Genomic DNA, 26,899 nt, shown 5'->3' on the forward strand with positions numbered 1-26,899 from the left:
ATAGAACAATGGCCTATCTTTGTTTCCATACTTACTTGTCACATTCTCGTGGGATATTTCCTCTCCCTGCAGCTCCCCCGAAGATAGTAGATCTGTCTGACCAGCACATGGACCAGGGCCACGGTGTGCTCTGTGTCACAGAGGGTGTCCCCACGCCCACTGTTCACTGGTACAGCTGTGAAACCATGGGAAAGTGTGGGGGAAAAACCCTGGAAATAAATACTGACCAACACAATGAAGCATATTCAGCCTCTTCAGTTGTGTTGCGGCTTTCTCCTCTCAAACTGTAGAGGGTAGTGCAGCACTAGGGCCACATTATTAGTCATAATTGTTAGACCTGTTGCTTATTTTAGACACTCAAATAGTCTATAGTTGTTTTTTCAGTCACCCAATATTTCACTGAGATAGAATGTCTCATGAACTGAACAAGCATATTTTCTAGGGTTGGGGTCAATAACATTTCAGTTCCAGTCGATTCAAGAAGTAAAATCCAATTCTCTTCAATGAAGAAGAATTGGAATTTGGTCTGCTTTCTGAATTTACTGGAATTTAAATGGAATTGACCCCAACTCTGATATTTTTCTATCATCACCAAGATAATCCACAATTATGACCTCATCACCCAGATACAGTCGTAAGACCACAGCATGGAAGCACTCTTCTGGCTGATCCGGACAACGTCAGCACCCAGATACAGTCGTAAGACCACAGCATGGAAGCACTCTTCTGGCTGATCCGGACAACGTCAGCACCCAGATACAGTCGTAAGACCACAGCATGGAAGCACTCTTCTGGCTGATCCGGACAACGTCAGCACCCAGATACAGTCGTAAGACCACAGCATGGAAGCACTCTTCTGGCTGATCCGGACAACGTCAGCACCCAGATACAGTCGTAAGACCACAGCATGGAAGCACTCTTCTGGCTGATCCGGACAACGTCAGCACCCAGATACAGTGGTAAGATCACAGCATGGAAGCACTCTTCTGGCTGATCCGGACAACGTCAGCACCCAGATACAGTCGTAAGACCACAGCATGGAAGCACTCTTCTGGCTGATCCGGACAACGTCAGCACCCAGATACAGTCGTAAGACCACACCATGGAAGCACTCTTCTGGCTGATCCGGACAACGTCATCACCCAGATACAGTCGTAAGACCACAGCATGGAAGCACTCTTCTGGCTGATCCGGACAACGTCATCACCCAGATACAGTCGTAAGACCACAGCATGGAAGCACTCTTCTGGCTGATCCGGACAACGTCAGCAACCAGATACAGTCGTAAGACCACAGCATGGAAGCACTCTTCTGGCTGATCCGGACAACGTCAGCACCCAGATAAACGTGAGATACATTGAGACCTCAGGAGTCTACCAGGTCCGCAGCCTGTGTACCTTTCAGACCATGAAGAGTGTTATGTCAGTATGCTGTGAAGCCCGCAACGACAGAGGTCGCAGGGCCTGGGACATCAAACTCGTCTCCAACTGTAAGCATTGACTCAGCATGGGTTGAAGTCAAGGACTATGACACAAGGAAAATAAGTATTTACAGTAACAATCAACAACTGATGTCAAATAACTTTTGATTAACTGATGAAAATACTCTGTGACTAACAGAGTACACAACATGCCATTTAGCAGATGCTTTTATCCAAATACCTATTTTACGTATCGGTGGTGCTGGGAATCAAAACCTACTACCCTGGTATTGCAAGAGCCATGTTTTACCAACTCAGCTACAGAGGACCACCTGTTGTATGAGTTCCTTCTATCTCTGTGTGTGTGTCTGCAGCTATTTTCTCCCAGGTGGCTGTGCTGGCTGCAGTGTTAGCCCTTGTAGTCATCACTGTCATCTTCCTCTTTGCCCTCTGGAGAAAGGTGACGCCCACACAGAAACCTATCTCCAACTCCTAATACTAACATATGGGCCCTACCGTATATAGTGCTTTTCAAGGACCCAAAGTCACTTCCCATCACATTTGTCTTGATAGTGATGCTACTGTTGAAGATGAGACTGTAACATTAGGGATGATGACGATAATGGACTGGGGCCTGGCTAGTAGGTCTAAATAGCCTTCATGTGGAACTGAACTGCCACCTAAGTCACAGCCTTGATGTTACAACAAACATGTGTGTGGGTGTAGGATGGCCATGTTATTCTATGTACGTTGAATCAATCTGATTCTATGTATTTACGTGGAATCAACAGCACTCTTTAATTGTCCAAGACATATCTCCCGTCGGGGACAGTTAAGTATATCATATATATAATTTATAAAACTCTGACAGGCTTTTGTCTCTGCATTCAGAAGCCCCGCTTTGAGATTTGATGGAAGATGATGGAATCAGTAAGCTCAGACGGCCATGAGTGTACCTACATCGACCCTGTGCACCTGCCCTATGACTGTGAGTGGGAGGTGCCCCGAGACAGCATGGTCCTGGGTGAGGGAATATTACAACTCAGTAAATCAGTGAATATGTTTTAGCATAATTGTGTGAATAGCGTAGCCTATATACTGTATAAATCATACTTTATTGATAGATTTGGCGTTGGCTAAGCTAACGTGCACCTCATTTTCTGTTACACTAGGTCACGCGTTCGGTCACACCCAGTCCTCCACCAAAGTGGCTGTGAAGATGCTCAAGTGTAAGTGCTTTATGCTTCACAAACAACTTCAAAACAACAAAAAATCCTCAATTTTACACGCAAACCACAGACCTATGTCCTCTTTCTCTACCACGGAATAATATTGCAACTCTGTGTGTTCTCCTATTGCCTTTGACGGACAGCCACAGCAAGAAGAAGTGAGACTCAGCCTCTGATATCTGAGCTGAAAATAATGAGTCACCTTGGGCCCCATGTAAACATTGTGAACCTACTTGGGACCTGTACCAAATGAGGTGGGAGCTGGGAAGCATACCACTACTTTAACCACTTCGGGTTAGATTCAATCCAACTGCCTTTATTTGTCTGTGCACCTTTTACAGGCAATGTTTTTGTGTTGGTTATTCATGATAAACGCTGCATATGTCAGCTCAAATGGAAATGTTATTTAAATGTCAATCAATTGCACCATAATGCAGATCTTCCGCAGTTCAGGTTTGAATCTAGGCCTTAACATAATTACCATATGTCAGTCAACGTGTGTGTATTAACAACTGCCCCTTTCTTCTCTGTCCTGAAGGTCCTATTGACCTAATAACTGAGTGCTGTTGCTATGGCAACTTGGTTGACTACCGCCACCGCAAAAGGCACACCTTCTTGCAGTACTACACAGTTATAAAATGCAGGGATGCTGATATGTGCAGCAACAGAGCAGAAAGCGCAGTCCAAATACAAAGAAAAAGGCAAGACTGCTGCCCACCAAAATACACTCTACTGACTTCACAATCAAAGACATACTGGCGCTTAATGTTGTGCCCCTTCCTGTTTGGCAGAGAGAGCGATGGGGGTTACATGGACATGAATAAGGAGGATTCTTTCAATTATGTCCCCATGCAAGAGCTGAGAGATAACATCAAGTATGCAGACAATGAGCTATCAGTCTATGAGACAACCTACCATCAGGACAACAACCAAGGACAAGGTATAGATGGTGGAAACAATGCTAACCCTCAGCCTTTTATAGTGTGGGCCATACTAACCCTCAGCCTGATATAGTGGAAACCATGCTAAACCTCAGCCTGATATTGTCACGGCTGTTAAATGAAGTGGACCAAGGTGCAGCGTGGTGAGCGTACATTTTCTTTTTTATTTGAAATGACGCCGACAAAACAATAAACAATACAAAACAAACCGTGAAGCTCAAAGGCTATGTGCCCTAAACAAAGTCCACTTCCCACAAAGACAGGTGGGAAAAATAGCTACTTAAGTATGCTTCCCAATCAGAGACAACGATAGACAGCTGTCCCTGATTGAGAACCATACCCGGCCAAAACATAGAAATAGAAAATCATAGAAACACAAAACATAGAATGCCCACCCCAACTCACGCCCTGACCAAACCAAAATAGAGACCATAAAAAGGTCAGGGCGTGACAGATATATTGGAAAACATACTAACCCTCAGCCTGATATAGTGGAAACAACACTAACCCTCAGCCTGAAATAACGTGAACCATACAAAAAAATGTTTGATCACATTACTCCAGTGCTAGCCTCTACACTGGCTTCCTATTAAGGCAAGGGCTTGCTCCTACCTATCTTTCCGATTTGGTCCTGCCGTACATACCTACACGTACGCTACGGTCACAAGACACAGGCCTCCTTACTGTCCCTAGAATTTCTAATCAAACAGCTGGAGGCAGGGGTTTCTCCTATAGAGATCAATTTTTATGGAAGGGCCTGCCTATCCATGTGAGAGACGCAGACTCTGTCTCAACCTTTAAGTCCTTATTGAAGACTCATCTCTTCAGTAGGTCCTATGATTGAGTGTAGTCTGGCCCAGGGGTGTGAAGGTGAATGGAAAGGCACTGGAGCAACAAACCACCCTTGCTGTCTCTGCCTGGCCGGTTCCCCTCTCTCCACTGGGATTCTCTGCCTCTAATCCTATTACGAGGGCTGAGTCACTGGCGTACTGGTGCTCTTCCATGCCATCCCTAGGAGGCAAGGAGGCCGTCCCTCAGCCTGATATAGTGTGGACCATACTAACCCTCAGCCTGAGGAAACAGTGGAAACAGACTAACCCCCAGCCTGTTATAATGGAAACAGACTAACCCTCAGCCTGATATAGTGTGGACCATACTAACCCCCAGCCTGTTATAATGGAAACAGACTAACCCTCAGCCTGATATAGTGTGGACCATACTAACCTTCAGCCTGATATAATGGAAACAGACTAACCCTCAGCCTGATATAGTGTGGACCATACTAACCCCCAGCCTGTTATAATGGAAACAGACTAACCCTCAGCCTGATATAGTGTGGACCATACTAACCTTCAGCCTGATATAATGGAAACAGACTAACCCTCAGCCTGATATAGTGTGGACCATACTAACCCCCAGCCTGTTATAATGGAAACAGACTAACCCTCAGCCTGATATAGTGTGGACCATACTAACCTTCAGCCTGATATAATGGAAACAGACTAACCCTCAACCTGATAGAGTGTGGACCATACTAACCCCCAGCCTGTTATAATGGAAACAGACTAACCCTCAGCCTGATATAGTGTGGACCATACTAACCCCCAGCCTGATATAGTGTGGACCATACTAACCCTCAGCCTGATATAGTGTGGAACATACTAGCCCCCAGCCTGTTATAATGGAAACAGACTAACCCTCAGCCTGATATAGTGTGGACCATACTAACCTTCAGCCTGATATAATGGAAACAGACTAACCCTCAGCCTGATATAGTGTGGACCATACTAACCCCCAGCCTGTTATAATGGAAACAGACTAACCCTCAGCCTGATATAGTGTGGACCATACTAACCTTCAGCCTGATATAATGGAAACAGACTAACCCTCAGCCTGATAGAGTGTGGACCATACTAACCCCCAGCCTGTTATAATGGAAACAGACTAACCCTCAGCCTGATATAGTGTGGACCATACTAACCCCCAGCCTGATATAGTGTGGACCATACTAACCCTCAGCCTGATATAGTGTGGAACATACTAACCCCCAGCCTGTTATAATGGAAACAGACTAACCCTCAGCCTGATATAGTGTGGACCATACTAACCCCCAGCCTGATATAGTGTGGACCATACTAACCTTCAGCCTGATATAGTGTGGACCATACTAACCCCCAGCCTGATATAGTGTGGACCATACTAACCCTCAGCCTGATATAGTGTGGACCATACTAACCCCCAGCCTGATATAGTGTGGACCATACTAACCCTCAGCCTGATATAGTGTGGACCGTACTAACCCTCAGCCTGATATAGTGTGAACCATACTAACCCTCAGCCTGATATAGTGTGGACCATACTAACCCTCAGCCTGATATAGTGTGGACCATACTAACCCTCAGCCTGATATAGTGTGGACCAGACTAACCCTCAGCCTGATATAGTGTGGACCATACTAACCTTCAGCCTGTTATAATGGAAACAGACTAACCCCCAGCCTGTTATAATGGAAACAGACTAACCCTCAGCCTGATATAGTGTGGACCATACTAACCCCAGCCTGTTATAATGGAAACAGACTAACCCTCAGCCTGATATAGTGTGGACCATACTAACCCCAGCCTGATATAGTGTGGACCATACTAACCCCCAGCCTGTTATAATGGAAACAGACTAACCCTCAGCCTGATATAGTGTGGACCATACTAACCCTCAGCCTGATATAGTGTGGACCATACTAACCCCCAGCCTGATATAGTGTGGACCATACTAACCTTCAGCCTGATATAATGGAAACAGACTAACCCCCAGCCTGTTATAATGGAAACAGACTAACCCTCAGCCTGATATAGTGTGGACCATACTAACCTTCAGCCTGATATAATGGAAACAGACTAACCCTCAGCCTGATATAGTGTGGACCATACTAACCCCCAGCCTGTTATAATGGAAACAGACTAACCCTCAGCCTGATATAGTGTGGACCATACTAACCCCCAGCCTGTTATAATGGAAACAGACTAACCCTCAGCCTGATATAGTGTGGACCATACTAACCCCCAGCCTGATATAGTGTGGACCATACTAACCCCCAGCCTGATATAGTGTGGACCATACTAACCCCCAGCCTGATATAGTGTGGACCATACTAACCCTCAGCCTGATATAGTGTGGACCATACTAACCTTCAGCCTGATATAGTGTTGGAAACATTTAAACTTCCCTGTCAGACAGATGGTGGGTAGACATTGTGTCTGATGTTGAAATGCTGCTGAAGAGACCAAAATAGGGAAGCCTCTCACTCCACCTTGATTTTTGACATGCAAGCGGCTTCCATAAAAGGATTGTTAATGTTTCAACCTCTTGTGTAACCAGACATTGCCTTTAAACAGTACTTTGATCAAAACCATCAGCTTGTCTCAGAGTTTGTGACTATTGTTTGTTCTCTGTTATGCTGCTCAGGCCAAGAGAGAGCAGACATGGCGTTATCTATCAGTGACTCCCCTATTCTGAGATACACTGATCTAGTGGGGTTCAGTTACCAGGTGGCTAAGGGCATGGACTTCCTGTCATCCAAGAACATATGACTCATTATAGCTGGCTTATATCCGCTTTAACAGATTGATTCACAATCCATTCTTATTAATACCGGATCATGTAATGACATTTCATGCCATGTCACATCAAACATTCATTCATTACTGATGCCACGTGGAAATGATCTTAGTGAACCCACAAGACACTTCAATAACAGCTTGAACTGTTGTCCCTGTCCTCACAGTGTGTTCACCGTGACCTGGCTGCCAGAAACGCTCTGGTCTGTGAAGGAAAGCTGGTTAAGATCTGTGACTTTGGCTTGGCCCGTGACGTCATGAACAACTCCAACTACATAGCCAAAGGCAGTGTGAGTACTTTAATATATAAATATATATATATATATATAAGGTATTTTACTTTATTGAACAAAGATAGAGAGGATGAGAGTGAGGAAAGATGTTGTGTCGAAGGGCAGTAGGCTGGATTTGAACCTATGGCAACAGTGTAGACGTGTGTCGGAGACTGCAGAATTCCCATCAGACCAGCTTCTGTAGGCCACAAGGTAGGTTGACTTCATTTTTTTAGCTTTTATTGTAGTGTATTTGTGTACAGGCCATTTAAAGAAGACACACCTACTTATTCAAGGGTTTTTCTTTATTTTTACTATTTTCTACATTCTAGAATAACAGCGAAGACATCAAAACTATGAAATAACACATATGGAATCATGTAGTAACCAAAAAAGTGTTAAACAAATCTAAATATATTTGATATTTGATATTATTTAAAGTAGCCACCCTTTGCCTTGATGACAACTTAGCAGATTCTTGGCACTTAGTACAAATTAAGAAAAACCCTTGAATGAGTATATCTGTCCAAACTTTTGACTTGTACTGTCACGCCCTGACCTTAGAGATCCTTTTTATGTCTCTATTTTGGTTGGTCAGGGCGTGAGTTTGGGTGGGCATTCTATGTCTGTTGTTCTATGTTGTTCTATGTTTTGTATTTTTGGCCTGGTATGGTTCTCAATCAGAGGCAGCTGTCTATCGTTGTCTCTGATTGAGAACCATACTTAGGTAGCCTGTTCCCACCTGTGTTTGTGGGTAGTTGTTTTCTGTTTTGTGTGTATACCTTGCAGAACTGTTCGTTTTGTTGGTTTTTGTTCAAGTGTTTTGTATATATTAAAAGTAATATGGACACTTACCACGCTGCACCTTGGTCCTCTTCTCCTTCTCCCGACGACGTTCGCTACAGAACTACCCACCACCAAAGGACCAAGCAGCGTGGAAGGATGGACTCCTGGACATGGGAGGAAATATTGGATGGCAAGGGACCCTGGGCACAGCCGGGAGAGTATCACCGTCCGAAAGAGGAGCTGGAGGCAGCTATAGCGGAGTGGCGACACTACGAGGAATTGGCTCGATGTAACGTGCACGAGAGGCAGCCCCAGAATTTAGGGGGGAGGGGGTACACGAGGAGATTGGCGGAGTCAGGTAGGAGACCTGAGCCAACTCCCCGTGCTTACCGTGGCGAGAGAGTGACTGTGTTATGCAGTGAAGCGTACGATGTCCCCAGTGCGCACGCATAGCCCGGTGCGCTACATCGCAGCTCCTCGAATCGGCCGGGCTAGAGTGGGCATCGAGCCAGGAGGGATGATGCCGGCTCAGCGCATCTGGCCTCCAGTGCGTCTCCACGGCCCAGTGCATCCGATGCCTCGGCCAAGGACAAGGCCCCCTGCATGTCTCCCCAGCCTGGTGAGTCCTGTGCCTTCTCCCAGAGCCAGGCCTCCTGTGTGTCTCTCCACTCCAGTGATGATCCATGGCACGAAGCCTCCAGTGGTGATCCATGGCACGAAGCCTCCAGTGGTGATCCATGGCACGAAGCCTCCAGTGATGATCCATGGCAAGAAGCCTCCAGTGATGATCCATGGCACGAAGCCTCCAGTGATGATCCATGGCACGAAGCCTCCAGTGGTGATCCATGGCACGAAGCCTCCAGTGATGATCCATGGCAAAAAGCCTCCAGTGATGTTCCATGGCACGAAGCCTCCTATGAGGATCCATGGCACGAAGCCTCCAGTGAGGATCCATGGCACGAAGCCTCCAGTGAGGATCCATGGCATGAAACCTCCAGTGATGATCCATGGCAAGAAGCCTCCAGTAATGATCCATGGCACGAAGCCTCCAGTGATTATCCATGGCACGAAGCCTCCAGTGATTATCCATGGCACGAAGCCTCCAGTGAGGAGTTATGGCACGAGGCCTCCAACGAAGGCCGTCTGTCCGGAGCAGTCAGAGTCTCCCTCCTGTCCGGAGCAGCCAGAGTCTCCCTCCTGTCCGGAGCAGCCAGAGTCTCCCTCCTGTCCGGAGCAGCCAGAGTCTCCCTCCTGTCCGGAGCCAGCTGCGAGGGTCCCCGGTCTGGGGTCGGCGGCGAGGGTCCCCACTCCAGAGGCGCCACCTAAGTGGGCCAAGACTAAGGTGGAGCGGGGTCCACGTCCCGCACCAGAGCCGCCACCGCGGTGAAATGCCCACCCAGACCCTCCCCTATAGGTTCATGTTTTGCGGCCGGAGTCCGCACCTTTGGGGGGGTACTGTCACGCCCTGACCTTAGAGATCCTTTTTATGTCTCTATTTTGGTTGGTCAGGGCGTGAGTTTGGGTGAGCATTCTATGTCTGTTGTTCTATGTTTTGTATTTCTATGTGTTTGGCCCGGTATGGTTCCCAACCATAGGCAGCTGTCTATCGTTGTCTCTGATTGAGAACCATACTTAGGTAGACTGTTCCCACCTGTGTTTGTGGGTAGTTGTTTTCTGTTTTGTGTGTATACCTTGCAGAACTGTTAGTTTTGTCGTTTTGTTGGTTTTTGTTCGTATTTATTAAAAGTAATATGGACACTTACCATGCTGCACCTTGGTCCTCTTCTCCTTCTCCCGACAACATTCGTTACATGTACTGTATATGTTATGTCGTCGTCCCCCCCCCCCACTTCTAAAACCAAAGTTGTGCCCCTGGTCTGTACTAAGTAATGGAGGGGAAGAAACCATCAAACAGCCATTATGTTCTGAGGTGAAAGTGATTGAAACTGAAACACAGTTTTTTAAGGAACTTCCAGAAGTGGGTTAATGTCACATACTTTGCGCAAACAATTTTTTTTACAGACTCTGCTGTCTTGTTGGTTAATTCTGTACATCCTGAATGTAAAATATGTTTTAGGTAAAAAAGCTGGCATCGAAAATGTTCTGAGGGTTTTTAAACACTTAAACTTCCCACTGGATTGAAGTTGTTGTTGCCAGAATGTGTTTGAGTTATGGGATATCTGGGCTGCGGACTCTTTTCAACTGAGGTTTTTTTGTTGGCTTTTTTTTTGTTGGCGGAAGATCAGGAGAGGATGTGAAACAGCTTTCCCAGAGTCTTTATGGTATAGACGGTACAGGACTTTGGTCAGACTAACAAAACAATGTCCATTTGCATCACTGTACCACAAACAGAAGGCCATTTGCCAAGAATACATCTGTAATTCTATATTACACCTGTCTTGGCCTAAATTGGGTTACCTAATGTCCTCTGTAGCTCAATAGTTACCTGGTGTCCTCTGTAGCTCAATAGTTACCAAATGTCCTCTGTAGAACAATAGGTTGCCTAATGTCCTCTATAGCTCAATAGGTTACCTAATGTCATCTGTAGCTCAATAGGTTACCTAATGTCCTCTGTAGGTCAATAGTTACCTAATGTCCTCTGTAGCTCAATAGGTTACCTAATGTCCTCTGTAGCTCAATAGGTTACCTAATGTCCTCTGTAGCTCAATAGGTTACCTAATGTCCTCTGTAGGTCAATAGTTACCTAATGTCCTCTGTAGCTCAATAGTTACCTAATGTCCTCTGTAGCTCAATAGGTTACCTAATGTCCTCTGTAGCTCAATAGTTACCTAATGTCCTCTGTAGCTCAATAGTTACCTAATGTCCTCTGTAGCTCAATAGTTACCTAATGTCCTCTGTAGGTCAATAGTTACCTAATGTCCTCTGTAGCTCAATAGTTACCTAATGTCCTCTGTAGCTCAATAGTTACCTAATGTCCTCTGTAGCTCAATAGTTACCTAATGTCCTCTGTAGCTCAATAGTTACCTAATGTCCACTGTAGCTCAATAGTTACCTAATGTCCTCTGTAGCTCAATAGTTACCTAATGTCTTCTGTAGGTCAATAGTTACCTAATGTCCTCTGTAGCTCAATAGTTACCTAATGTCCTCTGTAGCTCAATAGTTACCTAATGTCCTCTGTAGCTCAATAGGTTACCTAATGTCCTCTGTAGCTCAATAGTTACCTAATGTCCTCTGTAGAACAATAGGTTACCTAATGTCCTCTGTAGCTCAATAGTTACCTAATGTCCTCTGTAGCTCAATAGTTACCTAATGTTCTCTGTAGCTCAATAGTTACCTAATGTCCTCTGTAGCTCAATAGGTTACCTAATGTCCTCTGTAGCTCAATAGTTACCTAATGTCCTCTGTAGAACAATAGGTTACCTAATGTCCTCTGTAGCTCAATAGTTACCTAATGTCCTCTGTAGAACAATAGGTTACCTAATGTCCTCTGTAGCTCAATAGTTACCTAATGTCCTCTGTAGCTCAATAGGTTACCCAATGTCCTCTATAGCTCAATAGGTTACCTAATGTCCTCTGTAGGTCAATCGTTACCTAATGTCCTCTGTAGCTCAATAGGTTACCTAATGTCGTCTGTAGGTCAATAGTTCCCTAATGTCCTCTGTAGCTCAATAGTTACCTAATGTCTTCTGTAGTTCAATAGTTACCTAATGTCCACTGTAGCTCAATAGTTACCTAATGTCCTCTGTAGCTCAATAGTTACCCAATGTCCTCTATAGCTCAATAGGTTACCTAATGTCCTCTGTAGGTCAATAGTTACCTAATGTCCTCTGTAGCTCAATAGTTACCTAATGTCCTCTGTAGCTCAATAGGTTACCTAATGTCCTCTGTAGCTCAATAGTTACCAAATGTCCTCTGTAGAACAATAGGTTGCCTAATGTCCTCTATAGCTCAATAGGTTACCTAATGTCCTCTGTAGCTCAATAGTTACCTAATGTCCACTGTAGCTCAATAGTTACCTAATGTCCTCTGTAGCTCAATAGTTACCTAATGTCTTCTGTAGGTCAATAGTTACCTAATGTCCTCTGTAGCTCAATAGTTACCTAATGTCTTCTGTAGCTCAATAGTTACCTAATGTCCTATGCAGCTCAATAGGTTACCCAATGTCCTCTATAGCTCAATAGGTTACCTAATGTCCTCTGTAGCTCAATAGTTACCTAATGTCCACTGTAGCTCAATAGTTACCTAATGTCCTCTGTAGCTCAATAGTTACCTAATGTCTTCTGTAGGTCAATAGTTACCTAATGTCCTCTGTAGCTCAATAGTTACCTAATGTCTTCTGTAGCTCAATAGTTACCTAATGTCCTCTGCAGCTCAATAGGTTACCCAATGTCCTCTATAGCTCAATAGGTTACCTAATGTCCTCTGTAGGTCAATACTTACCTAATGTCCTCTGTAGCTCAATAGGTTACCTAATGTCTTCTGTAGGTCAATAGTTACCTAATGTCCTCTGTAGCTCAATAGTTACCTAATGTCTTCTGTAGCTCAATAGTTACCTAATGTCCACTGTAGCTCAATAGTTACCTAATGTCTTCTGTAGGTCAATAGTTACCTAATGTCCTCTGTAGCTCAATAGTTACCTAATGTCTTCTGTAGTTCAATAGGTTACCTAATGTCCTCTGTAGCTCAATAGTTACCTAATGTCCTCTGTAGCTCAATAGGTTACCTAATGTAGTCTGTAGCTCAATAGTTACCCAATGTCCTCTATAGCTCAATAGGTTACCCAATGTCCTCTATAGCTCAATAGGTTACCCAATGTCCTCTGTAGCTCAATAGGTTACCCAATGTCCTCTGTAGCTCAATAGGTTACCCAATGTCCTCTATAGCTCAATAGTTAACTAATGTCCTCTGTAGCTCAATAGGTTACCTAATGTCCTCTATAGCTCAATAGGTTGCCTAACGTCCTCTGTAGCTCAATAGTTACCTGGTGTCCTCTGTAGCGCAATAGTTACCAAATGTCCTCTGTAGCTCAATAGTTACCTAATGTCCTCTGTAGCTCAATAGGTTACCCAATGTCCTCTGTAGCTCAATAGTTACCTAATGTCCTCTGTAGCTCAATAGGTTACCTAATGTCCTCTATAGCTCAATAGGTTGCCTAATGTCCTCTGTAGCTCATAGTTACCTGGTGTCCTCTGTAGCTCAATAGTTACCAAATGTCCTCTGTAGCTCAATAGTTACCTAATGTCCTCTGTAGCTCAATAGTTACCTAATGTCCTCTGTAGCTCAATAGGTTACCTAATGTCCTCTGTAGCTCAATAGTTACCTAATGTCCTCTGTAGCTCAATAGTTACCTAATGTCCTCTGTAGCTCAATAGTTACCTAATGTCCTCTGTAGGTCAATAGTTACCTAATGTCCTCTGTAGCTCAATAGTTACCTAATGTCCTCTGTAGCTCAATAGTTACCTAATGTCCTCTGTAGCTCAATAGTTACCTAATGTCCTCTGTAGCTCAATAGTTACCTAATGTCCACTGTAGCTCAATAGTTACCTAATGTCCTCTGTAGCTCAATAGTTACCTAATGTCTTCTGTAGGTCAATAGTTACCTAATGTCCTCTGTAGCTCAATAGTTACCTAATGTCCTCTGTAGCTCAATAGTTACCTAATGTCCTCTGTAGCTCAATAGTTACCTAATGTCCTCTGTAGCTCAATAGTTACCTAATGTCCTCTGTAGCTCAATAGTTACCTAATGTCCTCTGTAGCTCAATAGGTTACCTAATGTCCTCTGTAGGTCAATAGTTACCTAATGTCCTCTGTAGCTCAATAGGTTACCTAATGTCTTCTGTAGGTCAATAGTTACCTAATGTCCTCTGTAGCTCAATAGTTACCTAATGTCTTCTGTAGCTCAATAGTTACCTAATGTCCACTGTAGCTCAATAGTTACCTAATGTCTTCTGTAGGTCAATAGTTACCTAATGTCCTCTGTAGCTCAATAAGTTACCTAATGTCTTCTGTAGTTCAATAGGTTACCTAATGTCCTCTGTAGCTCAATAGTTACCTAATGTCCTCTGTAGCTCAATAGGTTACCTAATGTAGTCTGTAGCTCAATAGTTACCCAATGTCCTCTATAGCTCAATAGGTTACCCAATGTCCTCTATAGCTCAATAGGTTACCCAATGTCCTCTGTAGCTCAATAGGTTACCCAATGTCCTCTGTAGCTCAATAGGTTACCCAATGTCCTCTATAGCTCAATAGTTAACTAATGTCCTCTGTAGCTCAATAGGTTACCTAATGTCCTCTATAGCTCAATAGGTTGCCTAACGTCCTCTGTAGCTCAATAGTTACCTGGTGTCCTCTGTAGCGCAATAGTTACCAAATGTCCTCTGTAGCTCAATAGTTACCTAATGTCCTCTGTAGCTCAATAGGTTACCCAATGTCCTCTGTAGCTCAATAGTTACCTAATGTCCTCTGTAGCTCAATAGGTTACCTAATGTCCTCTATAGCTCAATAGGTTGCCTAATGTCCTCTGTAGCTCATAGTTACCTGGTGTCCTCTGTAGCTCAATAGTTACCAAATGTCCTCTGTAGCTCAATAGTTACCTAATGTCCTCTGTAGCTCAATAGTTACCTAATGTCCTCTGTAGCTCAATAGGTTACCTAATGTCCTCTGTAGCTCAATAGTTACCTAATTTCCTCTGTAGCTCAATAGTTACCTAATGTCCTCTGTAGCTCAATAGTTACCTAATGTCCTCTGTAGCTCAATAGTTACCTAATGTCCTCTGTAGCTCAATAGTTACCTAATGTCCTCTGTAGCTCAATAGTTACCTAATGTCCTCTGTAGCTCAATAGTTACCTAATGTCCTCTGGAGCTCAATAGTTACCTAATGTCTTCTGTAGGTCAATAGTTACCTAATGTCCTCTGTAGCTCAATAGTTACCTAATGTCCTCTGTAGGTCAATAGTTACCTAATGTCCTCTGTAGCTCAATAGTTACCTAATGTCCTCTGTAGCTCAATAGTTACCTAATGTCCTCTGTAGCTCAATAGGTTACCTAATGTCCTCTGTAGCTCAATAGGTTACCTAATGTCCTCTGTAGCTCAATAGTTACCTAATGTCCTCTGTAGAACAATAGGTTACCTAATGTCCTCTGTAGCTCAATAGTTACCTAATGTCCTCTGTAGCTCAATAGTTACCTAATGTCCTCTGTAGCTCAATAGTTACCTAATGTCCTCTGTAGCTCAATAGGTTACCTAATGTCCTCTGTAGCTCAATAGTTACCTAATGTCCTCTGTAGAACAATAGGTTACCTAATGTCCTCTGTAGCTCAATAGTTACCTAATGTCCTCTGTAGAACAATAGTTACCTAATGTCCTCTGTAGCTCAATAGTTACCTAATGTCCACTGTAGCTCAATAGTTACCTAATGTCCTCTGTAGCTCAATAGTTACCTAATGTCTTCTGTAGGTCAATAGTTACCTAATGTCCTCTGTAGCTCAATAGTTACCTAATGTCCTCTGTAGCTCAATAGTTACCTAATGTCCTCTGTAGCTCAATAGTTACCTAATGTCCTCTGTAGCTCAATAGGTTACCTAATGTCCTCTGTAGCTCAATAGTTACCTAATGTCCTCTGTAGAACAATAGGTTACCTAATGTCCTCTGTAGCTCAATAGTTACCTAATGTCCTCTGTAGCTCAATAGTTACCTAATGTCCTCTGTAGCTCAATAGGTTACCTAATGTCCTCTGTAGCTCAATAGTTACCTAATGTCCTCTGTAGAACAATAGGTTACCTAATGTCCTCTGTAGCTCAATAGTTACCTAATGTCCTCTGTAGAACAATAGGTTACCTAATGTCCTCTGTAGCTCAATAGTTACCTAATGTCCTCTGTAGCTCAATAGTTACCTAATGTCCTCTGTAGCTCAATAGTTACCTAATGTCCTCTGTAGCTCAATAGTTACCTAATGTCTTCTGTAGCTCAATAGTTACCTAATGTCCTCTGTAGCTCAATAGTTACCTAATGTCTTCTGTAGCTCAATAGTTACCTAACGTCCTCTGCAGTTCAATAGGTTACCCAATGTCCTCTATAGCTCAATAGGTTACCTAATGTCCTCTGTAGGTCAATCGTTACCTAATGTCCTCTGTAGCTCAATAGGTTACCTAATGTCCTCTGTAGCTCAATAGGTTACCCAATGTCCTCTGTAGCTCAATAGGTTACCCAATGTCCTCTATAGCTCAATAGTTAACTAATGTCCTCTGTAGCTCAATAGGTTACCTAATGTCCTCTATAGCTCAATAGGTTGCCTAACGTCCTCTGTAGCTCAATAGTTACCTGGTGTCCTCTGTAGCGCAATAGTTACCAAATGTCCTCTGTAGCTCAATAGTTACCTAATGTCCTCTGTAGCTCAATAGGTTACCCAATGTCCTCTGTAGCTCAATAGTTACCTAATGTCCTCTGTAGCTCAATAGGTTACCTAATGTCCTCTATAGCTCTATAGGTTGCCTAATGTCCTCTGTAGCTCATAGTTACCTGGTGTCCTCTGTAGCTCAATAGTTACCAAATGTCCTCTGTAGCTCAATAGTTACCTAATGTCCTCTGTAGCTCAATAGTTACCTAATGTCCTCTGTAGCTCAATAGGTTACCTAATGTCCTCTGTAGCTCAATAGTTACCTAATGTCCTCTGTAGCTCAATAGTTACCTAATGTCCTCTGTAGCTCAATAGTTACCTAATGTCCTCTGTAGGTCAATAGTTACCTAATGTCCTCTGTAGCTCAATAGTTACCTAATGTCCTCTGTAGCTCAATAGTTACCTAATGTCCTCTGTAGCTCAATAGTTACCTAATGTCCTCTGTAGCTCAATAGTTACCTGATGTCCACTGTAGCTCAATAGTTACCTAATGTCCTCTGGAGCTCAATAGTTACCTAATGTCTTCTGTAGGTCAATAGTTACCTAATGTCCTCTGTAGCTCAATAGTTACCTAATGTCCTCTGTAGCTCAATAGTTACCTAATGTCCTCTGTAGCTCAATAGGTTACCTAATGTCCTCTGTAGCTCAATAGTTACCTAATGTCCTCTGTAGAACAATAGGTTACCTAATGTCCTCTGTAGCTCAATAGTTACCTAATGTCCTCTGTAGCTCAATAGTTACCTAATGTCCTCTGTAGCTCAATAGTTACCTAATGTCCTCTGTAGCTCAATAGGTTACCTAATGTCCTCTGTAGCTCAATAGTTACCTAATGTCCTCTGTAGAACAATAGGTTACCTAATGTCCTCTGTAGCTCAATAGTTACCTAATGTCCTCTGTAGAACAATAGTTACCTAATGTCCTCTGTAGCTCAATAGTTACCTAATGTCCACTGTAGCTCAATAGTTACCTAATGTCCTCTGTAGCTCAATAGTTACCTAATGTCTTCTGTAGGTCAATAGTTACCTAATGTCCTCTGTAGCTCAATAGTTACCTAATGTCCGCTGTAGCTCAATAGTTACCTAATGTCCTCTGTAGCTCAATAGGTTACCTAATGTCCTCTGTAGCTCAATAGTTACCTAATGTCCTCTGTAGCTCAATAGTTACCTAATGTCCTCTGTAGCTCAATAGTTACCTAATGTCCTCTGTAGCTCAATAGGTTACCTAATGTCCTCTGTAGCTCAATAGTTACCTAATGTCCTCTGTAGAACAATAGGTTACCTAATGTCCTCTGTAGCTCAATAGTTACCTAATGTCCTCTGTAGAACAATAGGTTACCTAATGTCCTCTGTAGAACAATAGGTTACCTAATGTCCTCTGTAGCTCAATAGTTACCTAATGTCCTCTGTAGCTCAATAGTTACCTAATGTCCTCTGTAGCTCAATAGTTACCTAATGTCCTCTGTAGCTCAATAGTTACCTAATGTCTTCTGTAGCTCAATAGTTACCTAATGTCCTCTGTAGCTCAATAGTTACCTAATGTCTTCTGTAGCTCAATAGTTACCTAATGTCCTCTGCAGTTCAATAGGTTACCCAATGTCCTCTATAGCTCAATAGGTTACCTAATGTCCTCTGTAGGTCAATCGTTACCTAATGTCCTCTGTAGCTCAATAGGTTACCTAATGTCGTCTGTAGGTCAATAGTTCCCTAATGTCCTCTGTAGCTCAATAGTTACCTAATGTCTTCTGTAGTTCAATAGGTTACCTAATGTCGTCTGTAGGTCAATAGTTCCCTAATGTCCTCTGTAGCTCAATAGTTACCTAATGTCTTCTGTAGTTCAATAGTTACCTAATGTCCACTGTAGCTCAATAGTTACCTAATGTCCTCTGTAGCTCAATAGTTACCCAATGTCCTCTATAGCTCAATAGGTTACCTAATGTCCTCTGTAGGTCAATAGTTACCTAATGTCCTCTGTAGCTCAATAGTTACCTAATGTCCTCTGTAGCTCAATAGGTTACCTAATGTCCTCTGTAGCTCAATAGTTACCAAATGTCCTCTGTAGAACAATAGGTTGCCTAATGTCCTCTATAGCTCAATAGGTTACCTAATGTCCTCTGTAGCTCAATAGTTACCTAATGTCCACTGTAGCTCAATAGTTACCTAATGTCCTCTGTAGCTCAATAGTTACCTAATGTCTTCTGTAGGTCAATAGTTACCTAATGTCCTCTGTAGCTCAATAGTTACCTAATGTCTTCTGTAGCTCAATAGTTACCTAATGTCCTCTGCAGCTCAATAGGTTACCCAATGTCCTCTATAGCTCAATAGGTTACCTAATGTCCTCTGTAGGTCAATAGTTACCTAATGTTCTCTGTAGCTCAATAGGTTACCTAATGTCTTCTGTAGGTCAATAGTTACCTAATGTCCTCTGTAGCTCAATAGTTACCTAATGTCTTCTGTAGCTCAATAGTTACCTAATGTCCACTGTAGCTCAATAGTTACCTAATGTCTTCTGTAGGTCAATAGTTACCTAATGTCCTCTGTAGCTCAATAGTTACCTAATGTCTTCTGTAGTTCAATAGGTTACCTAATGTCCTCTGTAGCTCAATAGTTACCTAATGTCCTCTGTAGCTCAATAGGTTACCTAATGTAGTCTGTAGCTCAATAGTTACCCAATGTCCTCTATAGCTCAATAGGTTACCCAATGTCCTCTATAGCTCAATAGGTTACCCACTGTCCTCTGTAGCTCAATAGGTTACCCAATGTCCTCTGTAGCTCAATAGGTTACCCAATGTCCTCTATAGCTCAATAGTTAACTAATGTCCTCTGTAGCTCAATAGGTTACCTAATGTCCTCTGTAGCTCAATAGGTTGCCTAACGTCCTCTGTAGCTCAATAGTTACCTGGTGTCCTCTGTAGCGCAATAGTTACCAAATGTCCTCTGTAGCTCAATAGTTACCTAATGTCCTCTGTAGCTCAATAGGTTACCCAATGTCCTCTGTAGCTCAATAGTTACCTAATGTCCTCTGTAGCTCAATAGGTTACCTAATGTCCTCTATAGCTCAATAGGTTGCCTAATGTCCTCTGTAGCTCATAGTTACCTGGTGTCCTCTGTAGCTCAATAGTTACCAAATGTCCTCTGTAGCTCAATAGTTACCTAATGTCCTCTGTAGCTCAATAGTTACCTAATGTCCTCTGTAGCTCAATAGGTTACCTAATGTCCTCTGTAGCTCAATAGTTACCTAATGTCCTCTGTAGCTCAATAGTTACCTAATGTCCTCTGTAGCTCAATAGTTACCTAATGTCCTCTGTAGGTCAATAGTTACCTAATGTCCTCTGTAGCTCAATAGTTACCTAATGTCCTCTGTAGCTCAATAGTTACCTAATGTCCTCTGTAGCTCAATAGTTACCTAATGTCCTCTGTAGCTCAATAGTTACCTAATGTCCACTGTAGCTCAATAGTTACCTATTGTCCTCTGTAGCTCAATAGTTACCTAATGTCTTCTGTAGGTCAATAGTTACCTAATGTCCTCTGTAACTCAATAGTTACCTAATGTCCTCTGTAGCTCAATAGTTACCTAATGTCCTCTGTAGCTCAATAGGTTACCTAATGTCCTCTGTAGCTCAATAGTTACCTAATGTCCTCTGTAGAACAATAGGTTACCTAATGTCCTCTGTAGCTCAATAGTTACCTAATGTCCTCTGTAGCTCAATAGTTACCTAATGTCCTCTGTAGCTCAATAGTTACCTAATGTCCTCTGTAGCTCAATAGGTTACCTAATGTCCTCTGTAGCTCAATAGTTACCTAATGTCCTCTGTAGAACAATAGGTTACCTAATGTCCTCTGTAGCTCAATAGTTACCTAATGTCCTCTGTAGAACAATAGGTTACCTAATGTCCTCTGTAGCTCAATAGTTACCTAATGTCCTCTGTAGCTCAATAGTTACCTAATGTCCTCTGTAGCTCAATAGTTACCTAATGTCCTCTGTAGCTCAATAGTTACCTAATGTCTTCTGTAGCTCAATAGTTACCTAATGTCCTCTGTAGCTCAATAGTTACCTAATGTCTTCTGTAGCTCAATAGTTACCTAATGTCCTCTGCAGTTCAATAGGTTACCCAATGTCCTCTATAGCTCAATAGGTTACCTAATGTCCTCTGTAGGTCAATAGTTACCTAATGTCCTCTGTAGCTCAATAGGTTACCTAATGTCGTCTGTAGGTCAATAGTTCCCTAATGTCCTCTGTAGCTCAATAGTTACCTAATGTCTTCTGTAGTTCAATAGTTACCTAATGTCCACTGTAGCTCAATAGTTACCTAATGTCCTCTGTAGCTCAATAGTTACCCAATGTCCTCTATAGCTCAATAGGTTACCTAATGTCCTCTGTAGGTCAATAGTTACCTAATGTCCTCTGTAGCTCAATAGTTACCTAATGTCCTCTGTAGCTCAATAGGTTACCTAATGTCCTCTGTAGCTCAATAGTTACCAAATGTCCTCTGTAGAACAATAGGTTGCCTAATGTCCTCTATAGCTCAATAGGTTACCTAATGTCCTCTGTAGCTCAATAGTTACCTAATGTCCACTGTAGCTCAATAGTTACCTAATGTCCTCTGTAGCTCAATAGTTACCTAATGTCTTCTGTAGGTCAATAGTTACCTAATGTCCTCTGTAGCTCAATAGTTACTTAATGTCTTCTGTAGCTCAATAGTTACCTAATGTCCTCTGCAGCTCAATAGGTTACCCAATGTCCTCTATAGCTCAATAGGTTACCTAATGTCCTCTGTAGGTCAATAGTTACCTAATGTCCTCTGTAGCTCAATAGGTTACCTAATGTCTTCTGTAGGTCAATAGTTACCTAATGTCCTCTGTAGCTCAATAGTTACCTAATGTCTTCTGTAGCTCAATAGTTACCTAATGTCCACTGTAGCTCAATAGTTACCTAATGTCTTCTGTAGGTCAATAGTTACCTAATGTCCTCTGTAGCTCAATAGTTACCTAATGTCTTCTGTAGTTCAATAGGTTACCTAATGTCCTCTGTAGCTCAATAGTTACCTAATGTCCTCTGTAGCTCAATAGGTTACCTAATGTAGTCTGTAGCTCAATAGTTACCCAATGTCCTCTATAGCTCAATAGGTTACCCAATGTCCTCTATAGCTCAATAGGTTACCCAATGTCCTCTGTAGCTCAATAGGTTACCCAATGTCCTCTATAGCTCAATAGTTAACTAATGTCCTCTGTAGCTCAATAGGTTACCTAATGTCCTCTATAGCTCAATAGGTTGCCTAACGTCCTCTGTAGCTCAATAGTACCTGGTGTCCTCTGTAGCGCAATAGTTACCAAATGTCCTCTATAGCTCAATAGGTTACCTAATGTCCTCTGTAGCTCAATAGTTACCTAATGTCCTCTGTAGCTCAATAGGTTACCTAATGTAGTCTGTAGCTCAATAGTTACCCAATGTCCTCTATAGCTCAATAGGTTACCCAATGTCCTCTATAGCTCAATAGGTTACCCAATGTCCTCTGTAGCTCAATAGGTTACCCAATGTCCTCTATAGCTCAATAGTTAACTAATGTCCTCTGTAGCTCAATAGGTTACCCAATGTCCTCTATAGCTCAATAGGTTGCCTAACGTCCTCTGTAGCTCAATAGTACCTGGTGTCCTCTGTAGCGCAATAGTTACCAAATGTCCTCTATAGCTCAATAGGTTACCTAATGTCCTCTATAGCTCAATAGGTTGCCTAATGTCCTCTGTAGCTCATAGTTACCTGGTGTCCTCTGTAGCTCAATAGTTACCAAATGTCCTCTGTAGCTCAATAGTTACCTAATGTCCTCTGTAGCTCAATAGTTACCTAATGTCCTCTGTAGCTCAATAGGTTACCTAATGTCCTCTGTAGAACAATAGGTTACCTAATGTCCTCTGTAGCTCAATAGTTACCTAATGTCCACTGTAGCTCAATAGTTACCTAATGTCCTCTGTAGCTCAATAGTTACCTAATGTCTTCTGTAGGTCAATAGTTACCTAATGTCCTCTGTAGCTCAATAGTTACCTAATGTCTTCTGTAGCTCAATAGTTACCTAATGTCCTCTGCAGCTCAATAGGTTACCCGATGTCCTCTATAGCTCCATAGGTTACCTAATGTCCTCTGTAGGTCAATAGTTACCTAATGTCCTCTGTAGCTCAATAGGTTACCTATTGTCTTCTGTAGGTCAGTAGTTACCTAATGTCCTCTGTAGCTCAATAGTTACCTAATGTCTTCTGTAGCTCAATAGTTACCTAATGTCCACTGTAGCTCAATAGTTACCAAATGTCTTCTGTAGGTCAATAGTTACCTAATGTCCTCTGTAGCTCAATAGTTACCTAATGTCTTCTGTAGTTCAATAGGTTACCTAATGTCCTCTGTAGCTCAATAGTTACCTAATGTCCTCTGTAGCTCAATAGGTTACCTAATGTCCTCTGTAGCTCAATAGTTACCCAATGTCCTCTATAGCTCAATAGGTTACCCAATGTCCTCTATAGCTCAATAGGTTACCCAATGTCCTCTGTAGCTCAATAGGTTACCCAATGTCCTCTGTAGCTCAATAGGTTACCCAATGTCCTCTATAGCTCAATAGTTCCCTAATGTCCTCTGTAGCTCAATAGGTTACCTAATGTCCTCTATAGCTCAATAGGTTGCCTAATGTCCTCTGTAGCTCAATAGTTACCTGGTGTCCTCTGTAGCGCAATAGTTACCAAATGTCCTCTGTAGCTCAATAGTTACCTAATGTCCTCTGTAGCTCAATAGGTTACCCAATGTCCTCTGTAGCTCAATAGTTACCTAATGTCCTCTGTAGCTCAATAGGTTACCTAATGTCCTCTATAGCTCAATAGGTTGCCTAATGTCCTCTGTAGCTCATAGTTACCTGGTGTCCTCTGTAGCTCAATAGGTTACCTAATGTCCTCTGTAGCTCAATAGTTACCATATGTCCTCTGTAGCTCAATAGGTTACCTAATGTCCTCTGTAGAACAATAGGTTACCTAATGTCCTCTGTAGCTCAATAGTTACCTAATGTCCTCTGTAGCTCAATAGTTACCTAATGTCCTCTGTAGCTCAATAGTTACCTAATGTCCTCTGTAGCTCAATAGTTACCTAACGTCCTCTATAGCTCAATAGTTACCCATTGTCCTCTGTAGCTCAATAGTTACCTAATGTCCTCTGTAGCTCAATAGGTTACCTAATGTCCTCTGTAGCTCAATAGGTTACCTAATGTCCTCTGTAGCTCAATAGTTACCTAATGTCCTCTGTAGCTCAATAGTTACCTAATGTCCTCTGTAGCTCAATAGGTTACCTAATGTCCTCTGTAGAACAATAGGTTACCTAATGTCCTCTGTAGCTCAATAGTTACCTAATGTCCACTGTAGCTCAATAGTTACCTAATGTCCTCTGTAGCTCAATAGTTACCTAATGTCTTTTGTAGGTCAATAGTTACCTAATGTCCTCTGTAGCTCAATAGTTACCTAATGTCTTCTGTAGCTCAATAGTTACCTAATGTCCTCTGCAGCTCAATAGGTTACCCAATGTCCTCTGTAGCTCAATAGGTTACCTAATATCCTCTGTAGGTCAATAGTTACCTAATGTCCTCTGTAGCTCAATAGGTTACCTAATGTCCTCTGTAGCTCAATAGTTACCTAATGTCCTCTGTAGCTCAATAGGTTACCTAATGTCCTCTGTAGCTCAATAGTTACCCAATGTCCTCTATAGCTCAATAGTTACCCAATGTCCTCTATAGCTCAATAGGTTACCCAATGTCCTCTGTAGCTCAATAGGTTACCCAATGTCCTCTGTAGCTCAATAGGTTACCCAATGTCCTCTATAGCTCAATAGTTACCTAATGTCCTCTGGAGCTCAATAGGTTACCTAATGTCCTCTAAAGCTCAATAGGTTGCCTAATGTCCTCTGTAGCTCAATAGTTACCTGGTGTCCTCTGTAGCGCAATAGTTACCAAATGTCCTCTGTAGCTCAATAGTTACCTAATGTCCTCTGTAGCTCAATAGGTTACCTAATGTCCTCTGTAGCTCAATAGGTTACCTAATGTCCTCTATAGCTCAATAGGTTGCCTAATGTCCTCTGTAGCTCATAGTTACCTGGTGTCCTCTGTAGCTCAATAGTTACCAAATGTCCTCTGTAGCTCAATAGTTACCTAATGTCCTCTGTAGCTCAATAGTTACCTAATGTCCTCTGTAGCTCAATAGTTACCTAATGTCCTCTGTAGCTCAATAGTTACCTAATGTCCTCTGTAGCTCAATAGTTACCTAATGTCCTCTGTAGCTCAATAGTTACCTAATGTCCTCTATAGCTCAATAGTTACCTAATGTCCTCTGTAGCTCAATAGTTACCTAATGTCCTCTGTAGCTCAATAGGTTACCTAATGTCCTCTGTAGCTCAATAGGTTACCTAATGTCCTCTGTAGCTCAATAGTTACCTAATGTCCTCTGTAGCTCAATAGGTTACCTAATGTCCTCTGTAGCTCAATAGTTACCTAATGTCCTCTGTAGCTCAACAGTTACCTAATGTCCTCTGTAGCTCAACAGTTACCTAATGTCCTCTGTAGCTCAATAGGTTACCCAATGTCCTCTGTAGCTCAATAGTTACCCAATGTCCTCTGTAGCTCAATAGGTTACCTAATGTCCTCTGTAGCTCAATAGTTACCTGATGTCCTCTGTAGCTCAATAGTTACCTAATGTCCTCTGTAGCTCAATAGGTTACCTAATGTCCTATGTAGCTCAATAGGTTACCTAATGTCCTCTGTAGCTCAATAGGTTACCTAATGTCCTCTGTAGCTCAATAGGTTACCTAATGTCCTCTGTAGCTCAATACTGGGGCTTTGCCCCAGTGATTTACTGGGTCGTATGCACTACTCTCTGTAGTGCCTTGCGGTCGGAGGCCCGAGCAGTTGCCATACCAGGCAGCGATGCAACCAGTCAGGATGCTCTCGATGGTGCAGCTGTCAAACCTTTTGAGGATCTGAGGACCCATGCCAAATCTTTGCAGTCTCCTGAGGGGGCATAGGTTTTGATGTACCCTCTTCACGACTGTCTTGGTATGCTTTGACCATGTTAGTTTGTTGGTGATGTGGACACCAAAGAACTTGAAGCTCTCAACCTGCTCCACTACATCCCCGTCGATGAGAATGGGGGCGTGCTCTGTCCTCTTTTTCCTGTAGTCCACAATCATCTCCTTTGTCTTGATCACGTTGAGGGAGAGGTTGTTGTCCTGGCACCACACGGCCAGGTCTCTGACCTCCTCCCTATAGGCTATCTCGTCATTGTCGGTGATCAGGCCTACCACTGTTGTGTCATCGGCAAACTTAATGATGGTGTTGGAGTAGTGCCTGTCCGTGCAGTCATGAGTGAACAGGGAGTACAGGAGGGGACTGAGCACGCACCCCTGAGGGGCACCTGTGTTGAGGATCAGTGTGGCAGATGTGTTGTTACCTACCCTTATTACCTGAGGGCGACCCCCTTTACCCTAGGTAAATAGAATATTCTCTGCATATTACGGATGTATTTTAATTGTTTATTTATTGCAACTAGAGATCATTTATGAATACATGTCTTGATATTAGGTATGTGCCCTGTTTTTGCCTAACTTCAGGAGGAACGCCCTATCCTGGCATTCCCGTGAATCAACAGTTCTACACTGCATTGAAGAGAGGCTATAGGATGCCCAACCCCACTCATGCTACAGACAAGATCTGAGGCCTCATCCGTCTCTCTTTGTCTGTAGGAATGTTTGTGGTTGTAAGTAAAACATAGGACAAGGTGACATTAACTCTGAGTTTGATTTTGTTTCTTTCAGCTATGATGTCATGTGCAAGTGATGATGAGAAATTGGAGAAGAGGCCACAGTTCTCCTCTCTAGCTCATTCAATGGGAAACCTACTGACTAATACTTACAGAAAGGTAAAGACAACCATGATAGATCATCCTCAATACTATGGTGATTTAATATGTTGATTTCTCATGTATATCTACAATTAGTAAATACAAATAATTTCCAAACCGTCCCAGAAATACACCCAGGTGAATGAGAGCTTTCCCGAAGAGCGACCACCCAGCTGTAGTCAAAACCAAACCTAGACCAGCAGGGAACCAGTCTCCTCAGGGGATCTAGGAGGGCAGAAGACAGGAGAGACCTGGGAGGAGGCTGGCCCCTCCCAGACTGAATACATCATCGACATCCCAGATATCCATGTAGTCATAGAGGCAGAAGCAGGAGGAGGTGAGGTGCTGGACACCGCCACACAGAGTACAT

General features: G+C 42.8%; 1 pseudogene; it reads left to right on the plus strand.

Moving 5' to 3' along the window:
- Positions 1–466: 466 nt before the first annotated feature.
- On the plus strand, positions 467–26,899 carry LOC129863517 (platelet-derived growth factor receptor beta-like; annotated as a pseudogene).

This window comes from Salvelinus fontinalis, chromosome 10 (genome assembly GCF_029448725.1).
Source record: "Salvelinus fontinalis isolate EN_2023a chromosome 10, ASM2944872v1, whole genome shotgun sequence".
In the NCBI taxonomy this organism is placed as follows: domain Eukaryota; kingdom Metazoa; phylum Chordata; class Actinopteri; order Salmoniformes; family Salmonidae; genus Salvelinus; species Salvelinus fontinalis.